Below are 14273 nucleotides of genomic sequence, written 5' to 3'. Positions count from 1 at the left end.
AAGGTTGTGAGAGCTGTCACAAGATGTGCTTGGGATATCTCAATGAAATGCTGGTCAGACTCCTACCAGAGGGTTCTGGAGGGCAGCGGAGAGTCCAGACCTTCTGCCTGCCCACCAAGCCAACCTGCTGCCCGTCTGGGCAGACAGGCAAAGAGAAACAGGGAAAAAAATTGTTATTTAGTTTTGTAAAAATGGGATAGCTGGAAAAAGCAGCTTGAAAGGGAAATGAGTGACCTGGAAGGTAAGGCAAAGCACACCAGGAGACGAAACTACACAAACACCTCTGTGTGTGTGTGGTTTAGCAGCTCTGGCAAAATGTTCTCAGCATCCCCAGGAAAGTAGGGAAAAAAAGGCTATAGCTTTACAGATCCGGATTTTTATGAGATCCTAAAAAAATGTCTGTCACTCACATATTCATCGAAGTCTGCTGCCCACATGTGGGAGCAAACAAAAAATGCTGGTTTTTGGTAGGTTGTTTTTTTTTTGTTCTATGTCTTGCTGATTGAAAAATATACATGATATAGGGGAAACACAGAGATCCACAGAAGATCCTTTTTATCAATACTACCTTCTGCAATGATTACGGTTTGCCTTTGCCATGGGCTTGTTCTTCTACACTGTATCATAATGCGTTTGCACTTGGCAAAGAGCAGCCATTTGCCCTGCAAGTAGCCAAATTTCCTTAAATTCAGTGGCATTGTCTTTTACTTTCCCCCAGGATATTCTTGACGGAATAATGCATTCTTGTGTTGTAATGTTTCACGTTATAACATCTGTAAGTTACTGTGAAAGGGAGGAAGGATGAACCTCCCCTACAGTTTACTGCATATCTTACATAATTTCTGTGATTAACTCTGTAATGGGGGACCTTGATAAGAGAGCCCAGGGAGTTCTGATAACATTTTGCAGAGAAAACACTTCACTATGGAAAGGGCAAGTCCCTGAGAGACCCACCTAAAAGCACTTTTGTCTTGATCTCACTTGGCAGAGCAGACTGTGCCAGGGCTACGTGTCCCCAGGGCACCACGTGGTGTGAAAGAAGGTTTCCTCCATCCTTGCTCATCCTCTTTCCCTGGAGATTTCGGGTCACTGACCTCAGCAACACAAGATTTATTTCCTTTATTCTTTTTACCTATCTAGAACTGGGTAAAAACTTGTACCTGTAAAAACCCCGATTCCTTTGTATGATTTTGAGCAGTTTTTTCAGCTCTCTGCCTACAGAGCAGCCAGTGCAATGAGCTCCTCTTGTTGCTGGGGTTGGGTGGTGTGCTAGTAAAGCAGGTGTGGATGTTGGGAATGCAAACACCAAGTATGTCTCAGGTGCTTATGGAAAAATCCAAGCAAGCCCCTTGTAATCCAAAATATTCTGTTTCAGTCGATATTTGCCATGCTTGAATTGGCCATTCCTGGGCATACTGCCCTTTATCTGTGTCATTTCATAGTCAGTTCATAGAAGAATGTCAAGCTGACTGACTAGAAATCTTTGCTGTAATATATATACAAAGGGCACATCTGTAAACCCGACAGGGGAGCAGATATTCACACAATTCATTGCTTCTGGCTTGGCTAGAGCTGGCAAGGTAAAAAGTTGTTTACTGCTGGGATCAGGGAATTCATGCCCCACCACAGGTGGTTGCTTTGCTCAGGATCATAAAGATCAACACATGGAAGCATAATAATATCCTGCTTTGTAGCTCAGGTTTAAAGTTTCATTGATCTCATAGGACTTAGCACTCTTTTGGATGTGCAACAGCTGGCCTTTAAGAAATAGGAATGCATGCATGTGAAATAGATAATGGAAAGTGAGAAGTAAAAGATAAAGCTAAAAGCAACGCTTTGCCAAAAGTACCATGGATTTAAGTGTTGATCTACACATCAGCACCTTCTTTCATTACTGACTAATGCATGGAATGGGAAGTTCCAGGACTGTCATAACAGCGTTCGTATGCTTTTCTTAAAGTGTCTTCCAAATCAACTTGATTTCATCTCTGTCTCCCCTTTCTTCTTCCTTTCTCAAGGAACACTTTGCTATGTATTTATTGAATTTTTAAGTTACTGCAGTTTCTATGAGAAAAAAAATGTGCAGCACCCGCATATGGTTTAGAGCAGCCTGACTCTCAGCGCTTCACTTTTTAAGGATGTAAGTGACAGTTTTAAAGAGTTTTATTTGTGGGGCTGTTGAATATTTTTTTTCAGCCTTCGCGGGAATGTTCCTCTTTTCATGTTTTTAAAATGGAATTTTCATTTCTATTGCTTGAGGAAAATGAAACTGAGCACCAGGGAAGGTGACTTTCCTCATTCAGATTAGATTGGTACGGTTTCTCATAAAAAAAAAAAAAAGCTAAAAAAGGATAAAAAAAGATGAAGTCCTTGACAGTGCACCCATATCAATCTTCCCAGCTCTTAATTTTTGGGAGGACAAGGGGTTTCTGAGCTAGTCTTTCATCAGACTGTCAAGACATTATTTTCCCTTATAAACTATAGGTTCTGTTTGCATTTCTGTGGCATCTTCAATCCCAAAGGACTGACAGCACTTCACCTTCTATCCATCTGGTCTGTCTTCACCCTCTATTGAAGTACAGCTGCCACAGTCTCAAGAGCACAAATTGGAAATGTGTTTAATTGTGTATAACAACACTGTCCCACAGTGAAGGACAGAAGCGAAGCAGAATCCAGCAGAAACAGCAGGGGACATTCGGATAAAAGTGTAGCTAAAAATGAATATTTAGCTAACAATTTTCTGAAAATAAATCTCACTTCATCTCATCCCTTACCTCTTTTAAAACTATTTGTATTACAGATATCATGTGGAAGGTACTTAGTCTACCTGTCACACCCTATAGCTAGTATTTTGATCCAAACCCACTAATTTCTAGTTGCCTCTGAATTTGCTGAGGTAGGGTATGCTTTCTGAGTGTCAGAGGTGCTCATGTCCTTGCAGAAAATCAGTGGGTACTGATGGAGCCCAGCTCACACACTCATCCCACCTAAGCATATCTCCCTAGATAGCCCAAGTCAAGGAGGTCAAATGAATGCTTGCTCCTGAAAATTTGGATCATAACAGCAATACCCTGCTAATGCATGATGGGCACATGACAGAAAATTGGTCAGAATCATAACGTCCTGTTCTAGCTAGTAAGATGTTTCAGGACCTGAGATAACCACAGGCATTCAGGGGTGACAGCTGCTATAGACGATGACACTTCCAATGGCATAACAGCAACAGTATTCTGGGGCTTTAATTCAGCAACTAGATGGTCAATGATATAATTTTGTATGGCTTCTGCATTGCTGTCTGCAAGAAAACAGGGCAGCAAGCACAGCAGCCCAGAACATACCTTTGATGTGCTTGCACTTTTTGGGCAGAGTCTGTTCTAGTGGTGAAAGGCAGAAAATGGAGCATCAGTGTGCTGACAAGCATGGGCAGGGCTTCTTGGCAAACAGCCCCAGAGTAAACGGCTTATTGCATGGAAATATTTCAGCCCCAATCAGCTGAAATTGTAGGGAAGAATGTTTAGCTAGTAAGAATGAGTTTGAAGGACAGGAGTTTCTCCAAGTCAGTGAAATGCTGTCTGTTTAAGGCAGAGGAAAGTAGTAAGGTCATTCTTTTAGATAGCTTTCTGAGACTCCTTTTTTTTTACCAAGGTTACTCTGATTTAATAACACCCCTCATCTCCATGCTGAGTCCATGTCTGTGGCGGTGTGTGCTTTAGAGTCCTCTTTAGCATTGGTCATTTTTCTAATCGTTCCTGAACATGATTTGTAGGTGACTCAGTCTACTGAGGAGATTTGGTATTCACGGTAGCAATCCCCTTCCCTTCCTTCCAGTCATCTCGAAGGACTCATTTGGTGATGTTTATCACATACAATTATGTTGGAACCCCATTAATTAATTAATATTAGTTGCTAATGGTTATGCAATTAATTGCATTTGGAGGAATATAAAATAGAGTAAATAACTTCAAAATGTTGAGTCCTATTTGGCAAGCTAATACGGCTCATCCTGCCCAATTACACTGGTAAGATTTTAAACTAATTGAGCTCACACTGTGCCTCTCCATTACCTGACATTCAGCAGCACACAGAGAAGATTAAAGGGATTCAAGGGATGGTGTGCTTGTAAAACCAGGAATAGTCACTCCTGGTTCTCATTTAAGCATAAATACATATTAATTCACAACTGAACAATACTTTATATGGAGGTTGCCATAGTGATGAGCATTTTGAGAAGTTTGTGGCTTTTTCTGGCATTTCAGGTTAAAAATAATGACCTAGGTTACTCAGGACCTCATTACACAATGGCAGGTGCACATCCTGCAGTCTGACCAGTTGCTCACCACGGCATCATAGGAGCAGAGGGCTCGCCATACTGGATTAAATCATTTGTTCATCTAACTTGACATTTTGCCTTCTGCACTGATATTCTTGAGGAAGGTGGAAGGCTCCCATAATGCCTATTACCTATCCAATTATGCTATGTGGTGTAGAGGGAAGAAACATCCTTCCAGAGCCCTGCAGGCAATTAGCTCACACCCAGAAGCGTGATATTCAATTACCCTTATTATTTCAGCATGCCAAGCAGCAAGAGGTGGTTAATGATTGCATGAAATTATCCAGCCTTTAAAAAAAATCTCCTCAAAGTTACCAGAACCTTATATCACATGCCAGCAAAACCCATATGAGGCCCACTAGCAGCAGTAAAACTGAGGGAAGGCGAATGACAGATTATTCAGTTGCATGGCAAAATTTATCTTTTTGAGCCCCTTGTTCATATCCACAAAATCGGTCCAGAGGGACATTTCACAGGAAGATAATGTTCATCCAGAAGCAAATCTATTCCTCTCCCCTACTGAAGTTTCTGGCTCTTCATTTGCTGTACAGAACTGGCTATTTTTCAGAGAAGGTTTTGTGCTGCCAAGCTCTCAGCTTCTGTTGCAGCACTTTGGATTCAGAAGTTGCTGGTGGTCCTATCCATGGTATGCTGACATCTCCTGCCCATCACCAGACTCCCTGGAAAACACCCCACAATCATGGAGAGGATCTGATCAAATCCTTCAACGTTGTGAAGAAATGCTTTTGGAGGATAAATTATTTTTCATTGAATAAGCATGAGCAGCTGAACTAATTAACAGGGTAACTCTTTGGAGAAGAAAAACAAGGTTCCTTAGCCAGAACACTGAAAACTGAGTTATCTTTCAACAACCGTCTTTAGAAAAGTTTGCAGTAGAATTTGCACTTGAACAGTTCATAGAAACATAGAATGGTTTGGGTAGGAAGGGACCTTAAAGATCACTGAGTCACCTCTCACTAGACCAGCTTGCTCAAAGCCCCATCTAACCTGGCCTTGAACACCTCCAGGGATTCACAACTTCTCTGGGCACACTGTGGATGGCCCGTTGTCATAGAAAACTGAGGCCAAAGATGCCAAGCTCCATGTAAATTATACAGGAAGGCAATATAAAACTATTCCCATTGATCAAATGATGGGGAAATGTATCAGGCCATACAAGAAAAGAGGTAGTAAATAATAACTGCTGTGAGAAATTACACATTTGATACCTACTGAAGCTAGACAAGAGACCTGGGCTGGTAACTTTATGACCCTCAGTGAAAGCGTAAGGGAGATGATGAAACGAGTCTGCATTTTTGATGGTACCAAACAAGTGCTGAACTTCATCAAACTGATGTTACAAATGGGCTGCAGGTGAAATTTCACAAGACCTTCAGTCTCTGAAGGACATACACTCTGATTAGGATTTATTGAATCATTACTTATTCAGTAAGAGACATTTAAGTTCTTCCTGTTAAAAATTTAAGCAAAAAGCTTTATCTTTAAGGCTTAAAGAAATTAACTTCCTTTTAAGTGTAAAACTGTCTGCAAAAGCCAAAGGTGGGGAGATGGGTGTCTCTTACAGCTGCAGACCATCATCCAAGTATTTAGGGTGTCAGAATGTCTGTTAAAATTCAGCCTCATACTTTTCACCAGTACTGATTGGTTCAAATGTATATTCTTATACGTATCTCTCCACTGATGGCCATAGCACTGCCTCAATAAATACATAATTTTGGACTCATTTTGGCCTGTTTCACATTTACTAAGCAATCATTTAATTCTACAGTCTTTACAGAAAAATGCTTTTTGGCTAAATGGATTTTCAAAATGGACTAGGTAGGGAAAGTAAATTTTAGTGGCTGAAGTGGATGATGGTATTTTAGGCACAGTCTTGGGATTCACAAAGAGGGTGTCATAATTTATATTCCCCAGTGATAGATCTATTGCTCATGGCAGACAAAAGCCAGCTGCCTCCTTGTGGATCGCAGTGAGCACACAGAGACAAAATATCACTTTGCAAAACTTATTTGATTATTGCAAAATTCTTTTTCCCTAATACCTCTGTTTCTTGTAGCAGGTGGTAGGAAAGAGCGAGAGTAATCAGGTAAAAATGCTTGCTTTACCACCAGGGATTAAAATTTCAAGGTGTGTTATCAATTCAAATATTCTTGAGTACCTACAACTGTATCTTGTTGAATAGAATGAGTGTAAATTAGAAAAATGGGTGGGTTTCCTTCTCTCATTAATCAGAGGAATAAATTGCATTAAGATGTTGATGTTTTCCTGGAACAGAAAACAAATGATTCTGTAAAAGACATATAGGAAATAACACTGAACTGCTGCAAGTCCTCTAGAATCCGCTGCCGGGAGCCGCAAACATCAGAGGTAAATGAATAATCACCATCAGAGCAGAACAGCCATTAGACATAATGATAGAAAACCTCCTTTCACGCTCACAGACAACAGCCTTTCTGTGCAATTACAAGTTGGCAGAAGCAAACAAGTGGCTTTAAAACAAGATAAAGAGCTATGCAAAGAACCTGGCTTTTTGCTTCAAGTGAGTGGGCTGTGAGTGAATTCAGCTGCTCTGCTTGGGAAAGGGAACAAATGAGAGCATACAGTTCTGCACCCTTCAAAGAAAATTCAGTGTAAGAAGAAAATCAAACTATTTTAAAGTCTTGCTTCTTAATAAATCAAGCAAGAACTACTCAAAATGTCCAACTCTTCTGCAACTCTTTGCAATAGTGTGAAGCAGAGCTAGTAGGACCTCGCAAGAGGGCTTTTAGATTTATGTCCTTCTTGAGAGGGGTGCAGAGAAATTGGGGCACGAGGGTGTATCACAAGCTGATGAACAGCAAGAGCATGGTAAGGGGGAGCACTATAAGCCTGTGTCTTTTTCCATGGTATCTATTTTGCTCTGGTGGAGTGCTCTTGACTTCTTATGCATCACTTTTGCTCTGGTGGAGTGCTCTTGACTTCTTCTTCATGCCAGTGAGAGGAGAGTCATTTCATGTGGCATGTGTGTCCCAAAATGCTTTAAACGCTGTTTGGTTTAGTATTTCATTATGAGCTGTTTTTATTCTGTGAAGGGAGATGCCAAAGAAGGTGGGGGATGTTATCTGGAGGGCACTTAGTAAAAGATACTGACAGAAGAAGGGACAATTTAGAAAGGGGAAAACACAGAGGAAGTGTGCTGGAGGCAATGAGCAATTGATATCTCAGTGTTACCAAATAAAACCAAGGTAACATGACTTAGTGGGGTGATTTCCCCATGGATGCTTTTCTTTCTGTGTAGGTTTGGGAGTTTGGAAGACAGAACTTTGGGATTTGGATGGCTTCCTCTTTTTTTTTTTCACTTTTTGGAATATCTACCAAATTCTAATTTCCACATCCTAAATCTCTCCAGTGCCAAGTAGAGAGCAGTTTTTTACTGATCACCATCTTTAACTGACTCCAGCTAATTCACAATAAGAATATTAGAAAAATACAAACCATATATCTCATCACTGAGCAAGAAAGCTCAGGGCTGCATTTCCTCTGTGTTCTTATATTTAGGAAAGAAGATAGACTTTCAATTGAAGTCCCTTCCATAAAAATAAGAATACCTGGAGGTTTAGAATAGAAGAAAACAAATTACATAGTCATCTTCAAATCCAGTTTCTGATTATGGACATTACAAGCTGAAATGATGGTGCTGTCAGTCTTCTAAATTTTAATGAAAATTTTAATGCATTTTGAAATTTCAGAGTTAAAATTTATCATTATGAAACTCCTGTGGGAAAGCAGTTTCCTAAAGAATAAGAGACAGAGAAGAACAAATTGGTAGGCTCTCAGAAGTCAGGCTATTCCATATATTACAATGGAAAAGGCCATTATTTTTAATTTTAAATGTATTTTGACCCTTCTTGTTTATCGTAAGCTGCATGCTAATCTCTTTCAAACAAGAGAAAATGTTACCACATCATAGAGCTATAAACCATTTTTTCCATGCTGAAATGCAACATACAGGGTTTCAGTTTAGAAATAATGTTATTTTTCAGCTTTGCTTCAGGAAAAAAAAAAAAAAAAGGAAGTTATGTTCTCTGCTGCTAAAGGGTTATCTCATTATGAATAAATTTACTCTCTTGGAATTCAGACTCTTGTGCTGAGTGGAGGGTTTAGTTTCAGGACTTCAATAAAATGATAGGTTGACCAGATGTTTTTCTATCATTATTTGCATAATAATATTTTACTGATGTAGGGCCGTTAGTTACACAGCTATATTCCCCAGGAAGTCAACAAAATAGTTTATGTAAATGAAGAGAAATATGACACCTGATTGTATGAAATGGCTTTTTAGGTAAACGCTTTCAGAGTGTGTAGAGACTTCAGGGGATTTTACAGCAACCTGAAAAATAGTGTCTAAAAAGTGTCAGCATGACAGAGATTAGATCTATTTTTCAGAAAAAAAATGTAATCAGCATTTCTAAAGCACTGACTGATAGAATTGGCTAAAACAAACCAGACTTGTTACAGGCAATTGAATAAATAATATGCACGCTTGAAAATACTTTATGTACTGAACTACATATTTACCTGATGGCTTTACTAAGAAGTTATTGCCTGTCAGGAAAGTGATCATCATCATGTCCTCCACATCTCTAAACAGGACTATACACAGTCTTCTTGGCTAAATATGTGCAATAAGAAGGTGCCTCAGACTTTGCTGATAGATGGTTTTTGAAGCTCTGTCAGTCCTGGTGCTAGAGGAACATCCGTGTTATTTTGATAACTTCATCTCCAGTATGCAAGGTATTTCCACACAAGTATGAAACTGGTTTATAAATTTCCAACTTACGTATATGGTTTTATATATGTATAGTTTTCCAAATTATATATGTGGAAATTCTCAGTGGTGCAAGAAAGGCAGTGAAGTTTTCTGTTTTCCCTGTAGTTCTTACAGCCTGATACCTGAAGGCCAAATGCAGTAGGTGCTATGTAAGAAAGTAATTTTCACTTCTGTGAATGGACCACTTGAAATCAGGGCTCCTTGTCTGAGCTGTACTTGGCACAGAGATTTATTTAGAGGAGGAGAACCTGTGGGAAAAAAATACTCTGCTTATATAGACCGGTCATGCAGTCTCTGGCTGAATGAATGCATGATGTTTCTAAAATAAATTAGCATATAATTACTTTCCGGTTCCACAAAAAATTCTTTCATGACACAAAATACTTTTGCCAAGTTGCTGCAGTGTATTGAAATACTGTAGAAAATGTAATTTGATAATGATTCTTTATTATTGCTCTTTATCTGTATTTTAATAGTATGGTGAAAAGCACTTTACTGCATAACTATGCAAAAATTACATTTTTGGGTTGGATGGTTTGGCTTATAGTGTGCACTGAAGGAAGTTCTAACACAAGTGTCTGGCTATTAGCATATTGTGTGGGAAAGCAGTTAAGCACTTAAGCATTTCATTGAACTGAAACCAGAGAGTGTAAATGCACAGTATTACAAATTGCCACAGGTAGGTACATAGGGCTGGAGAGCACGGAAACACTTAGAAGGAAACATAGCTGTTTCTCAGAAGAAGTGGGAAAAGATTAGATAATGTTCTTTACACCAGAAAATAAGAAAAGGAAAAAAAAAAGAAAGATAAACCACAAATAAATCCCTGTTCTCTTGCCTCAAAAGATCAGCTTGATCAATGCAAGATCGGATCCAAAGGGACTTACAGAGTCCTGCTGAAACTGTTGCAGAGAACGCTCTGTTGGTTGAGCTTTCTGCTGCAGAGGCACCAGCCAGCTCTCACCTACCTCTGCTGTCAAAAATAATTTTAAAATGCTAATGGAAGTTAAACAGACCAATTAAAAACATTCAAATTTCTTTGGAACAGTTCTCCCTTTCCTTTTAGTTCAGACTCCTTGGAATTTTTCAAAAGATAGGCTGTTAATCCAGCACATCTTCTCTGTCAGACTGCAGCAAGGTCTTTCCCCGTGAGCACCTGCATTAAGGAGATATCATGGGTAACTGACCAGTCTCTGTTAAGTTTGAAACCAGAAAAAGAAAAACACAAATGAAACACTAGGAAAGGGAGAAAACATTAAATGGAATGTAAGAGAGGATAGTGGCAAACCCATGACTTTAAAACCACTTGACTTTTCATTGGTTGGGCATCCTTGCAGTCAGTTTGCTTTGTGGGTTCACTGAGGGATGATGCCAAGACCTTGGAGAAGGTGAACTAATTGTCTGAGCTCCCTGGGTCTCAGTACTTTCCCTATGAGTGATCACCCTAACCCTTGCCACAGCAGGGGAAGCCTATGAGTGATCACCCTAACCCTTGCCACAGCAATGTCAGAGAAGGACATGGTCCCTCGTCACTCTCTGCTGACCACAGAGACAGCTGTGTCTGTCACTGGGGTATCCAGGTAACACTTTAGGTGCATCAAACATCATTTGCAATTCGAAGATTTTTCTCTTTCTAACTGCTGTGCTAACTTAGGACCCTAAGTGAATCCCTGGAGCTCAGTTTCACCAATTAATTCTCCTTGGATTGCCTATACCAGGGAGAACTGTTTTTCTCCTTTGTCAGGAAACGGCTTATATGAACAATTTTACAGGACACATTTGCAGGTTGAGCCTGACTGTCTGTTGCGTTTCTCATTTTCATTCAGGAAGGCATTTAAAACTCTAGCAGATTTTTATAGCATTTGCATGTCCCAAGTGTAGGGAGTCATGTAGGGATTTATAGTGTAAACAAATAATAAAAGTCCTGGCTAGGATCTCTCCTGTGAAATTTGACTGTTATTCTGCTCTCACATTACATTTAACTGTATGTGAGCTCTACACAAAATAAACTTCCTGTATGCTTTGAGCTTGGTCCTCTTACAGGAGAAAAAGTATCTAAATTTCTCTGCCAAATATAGAACACTTTCCTTGTTAAATATAAATATGTACATATTTTCAAATGGTAATTTATATTTTTTTTATTATTTTTGTACATGTTGCTAATAGATGATGTAACTCCTTACTTCATGCAATAATTCCGTTGGCAAAAATACCTTGTAACGAATTTTTGTTTTTCTCTATTCATTTGTTCAAACCAACACAATAACTTGGCCTCAGTTACTGAACTACATTCACTAGACAGCCATATGTGGCAGGGCTAAGGGCTCCTGCAGATGAAGATAGCTTCTGTACTCTCCTAAAAGAAAGAAATTTTAGAAAACCAAAATCAAGCAGGAGCTTCCTTCTGTTATTTGCTATTTTGGCAAAGATATTTGACATTAAAAAAAAAATAATGGAACAATGTCTTTAAATGTGTCTCACAACAGCTCGTTATTGCTTGCTGACACAGGTACTTTTCCCCAGAGAGAACAAACTCTGCACAAATAGTTTTTAAAGATTTCTTTCTTGCACCTCCTGCAATTAAGAGAGACTTGCATGTGTCAGGGCTACCCCTGGGTGTGCCAGGAAAGAGTGCAAACATGCTGTGGCCAGAAACAAGACCTGCAGCCTTTAGAAATGAGAGCTACAGACATCTCTCAGTCATATGTGTTCTCACTTTCATGTGTGCGTATTCTTTTCTAAGTCTCAGCCTCAGGGCTTCAGAGCTGTAGCAGCACCTTCGCTACTCTGCGTTACCTGGTGTTCTCTCTCTGGCAAGTCTGTACATCACCCAGAAAACAATAGAAAAGTAGTTTGATATTTGAAGTTAAAAGTGTTATTCATACCAATATCTCAAAGATATTTGATAATGAGACACTAGTGCAATAGATTTTAAAATCCTTAGTTTGCCACTGGCTTTTAACTGCAGCAGCAGGTGATTTGGTGTTTTTTTCCTTCTGTTTTTGTGTGTGTCAAAGTTTTTGAAACAAAGATCTCTTTGGCATTAATGCACTCAGCAACTATGATGGCTCTGCTTTCCACAAACTGGCAGCCGGTTTGCCTCTCACCTTTTGCTGGTTCACCACCACATCAACAACTACCAAGCATCAGCAGCATCAGTTCCCCATGCTGAAGCAATCATGCCATTAGAAGGTTCCTATTGCCCTCATCGTATCTCTAATTTCTGCATGATTTAAATGTGCACTTGGCATTGCTGATTAGCTGGACCATGATACTATCCTGGGCACCAGACCCAACAGTTGGTTCCCAACCTCTTAAGAGCCCTAGGCTGATACTTAAGATCTTATCTGAAAACCATGGTGTGATGGTGCCTTTGAAGGTCAGTTTTCCTGAGTCATGTGCAACACACAGCAAGATCTTGGTGAAGCCATGGAAACAGAGATGCGTACTTTGCCCAAAACATGACATGAAATTAAGTAAAATGTCACAATAATTAAGACACTGTGCGGTAATACAGGTGGGTAAAGCTGCCTCCTTGTCTGTATTTGTGATGCCTGATTTACTTTTGTAATCTTCAATCCATTTTCCAAAGGAAATCTCTCAGTATGTTCCTTCTGTTGTTTCCTGCACCCTGCTTAAGCAGTGGACTAAGCGCAGAAATACTGTTTTCCTTGTTGATTTCTTGGGTTGCTCACCTTAGTGTTTGAATGCATCATATATTTATTGTCATAACAACTGGGTTGAATTGACTGCTGTTGTTGCCCTTGATTTACAACCAGGATACCAAAGCAAAAGGCAGTTAGTCAAAGTGACCAGAATAGCTAGTAATCATGTAAGGTCTGAGTGATGAGGGGTCATAGGGAGACACCTGCGGACTAGTTTTCAAGACTCTTTACCACCCCCTGCTTGCTGCCCCTCCTGCTGCTGTGCCACCCAGCAGCATCCCTCTCTCCTGTCATCTTTCACATCTTGCTTTGCTCTCTGGCTGCTGCAAGAATCTCCCTCTTAAATTTAGGCTCATCCCAAAGGCTGCAGTTTGATAACCTCATGTAAATTAAAGCGCTTCTTAGCCCAGGCAATCCTGCTGACTTCAGTAAGAGTAATAGTATTGGACTTCATATGTTAATAAACAGGAAAAAACAATAAATAAAGGAGTTGGAAATATATTTTTTATATTGCAGCTTGGCTGTGAAACAAATATGCATTTTCTAGTAGTCAATTCATATTATACTGACTACCAAAACAAATATATCAGTTGACAAGACCTACACACAGACTCATATTTGCAGGCAATAAATCCAGCATGAAGAACTGTGTGTTGCTGTTTCAAGAAAGCACAATAATCATGCAGCCTCGGAGCTCGCTGTTGGACTAAATCCACAAGCTCTGGAAAGATAAGGCATTTCTTGGTCCCGAATTCACCTTTTTGTCTCATTATTTATTTGCAGTTTGTGTATGCTGAGCTGGGCAGACAACAGGGGAATGATGAATAGCACTGAGTTGCAATGAAGAACTTTCCAAACCTGGGTTGCTCCACAGTTTGGATGTGACACTTTGAGAGCAGCAAAACTTTGGTGTCTTACTTGACCAGTTGTATCCTAAATGAAGGACTGGAAGCAAACTCTGCAACGCAGGCTTGGAGGAGCTGCAAGGGGAAGGTTTGTGCCTTATTTGCCCTATTTCTTATAAATTTTCCTATGCATTTTCTACCTTTCACTGTTGGAGTTGGGATAGGGCACCAAGTAGACTCTGCATCTTATATTGTGTCAGGGTGAATGCCTACTTTTTAGTTCAACCCAAACTCAAAAGTCACTTGAATCTTTTTATAGCTACATTAAAAATATTACAGCAAAAGTTTCAGTTTCCATATCCCCTAGTTTATAGCCAAAGTTTTAAGTAATGTACCAAAAGTATCTGATTTCCATGTTAGACCAGCTATTTCTGACAAGAAGTGTGAAAAGACACTGCCAAGGTAACAGCAGAACTTTATTCCACAATGTCTTTAATCAACAAAAGGGGATTTGCTTCCCCTCAGACTTGCATGATTGAGTTAAAATTTAATAGGAAATATCTGTCTCATGCTTCAGGACACAGATTTTTCATGAATAGCTA

This window comes from Calidris pugnax, unplaced genomic scaffold (assembly GCF_001431845.1).
Source record: "Calidris pugnax isolate Ruff unplaced genomic scaffold, ASM143184v1 scaffold24, whole genome shotgun sequence".
Classification (NCBI taxonomy): domain Eukaryota; kingdom Metazoa; phylum Chordata; class Aves; order Charadriiformes; family Scolopacidae; genus Calidris; species Calidris pugnax.
Note: the sequence above shows the minus strand (reverse complement) of the source record.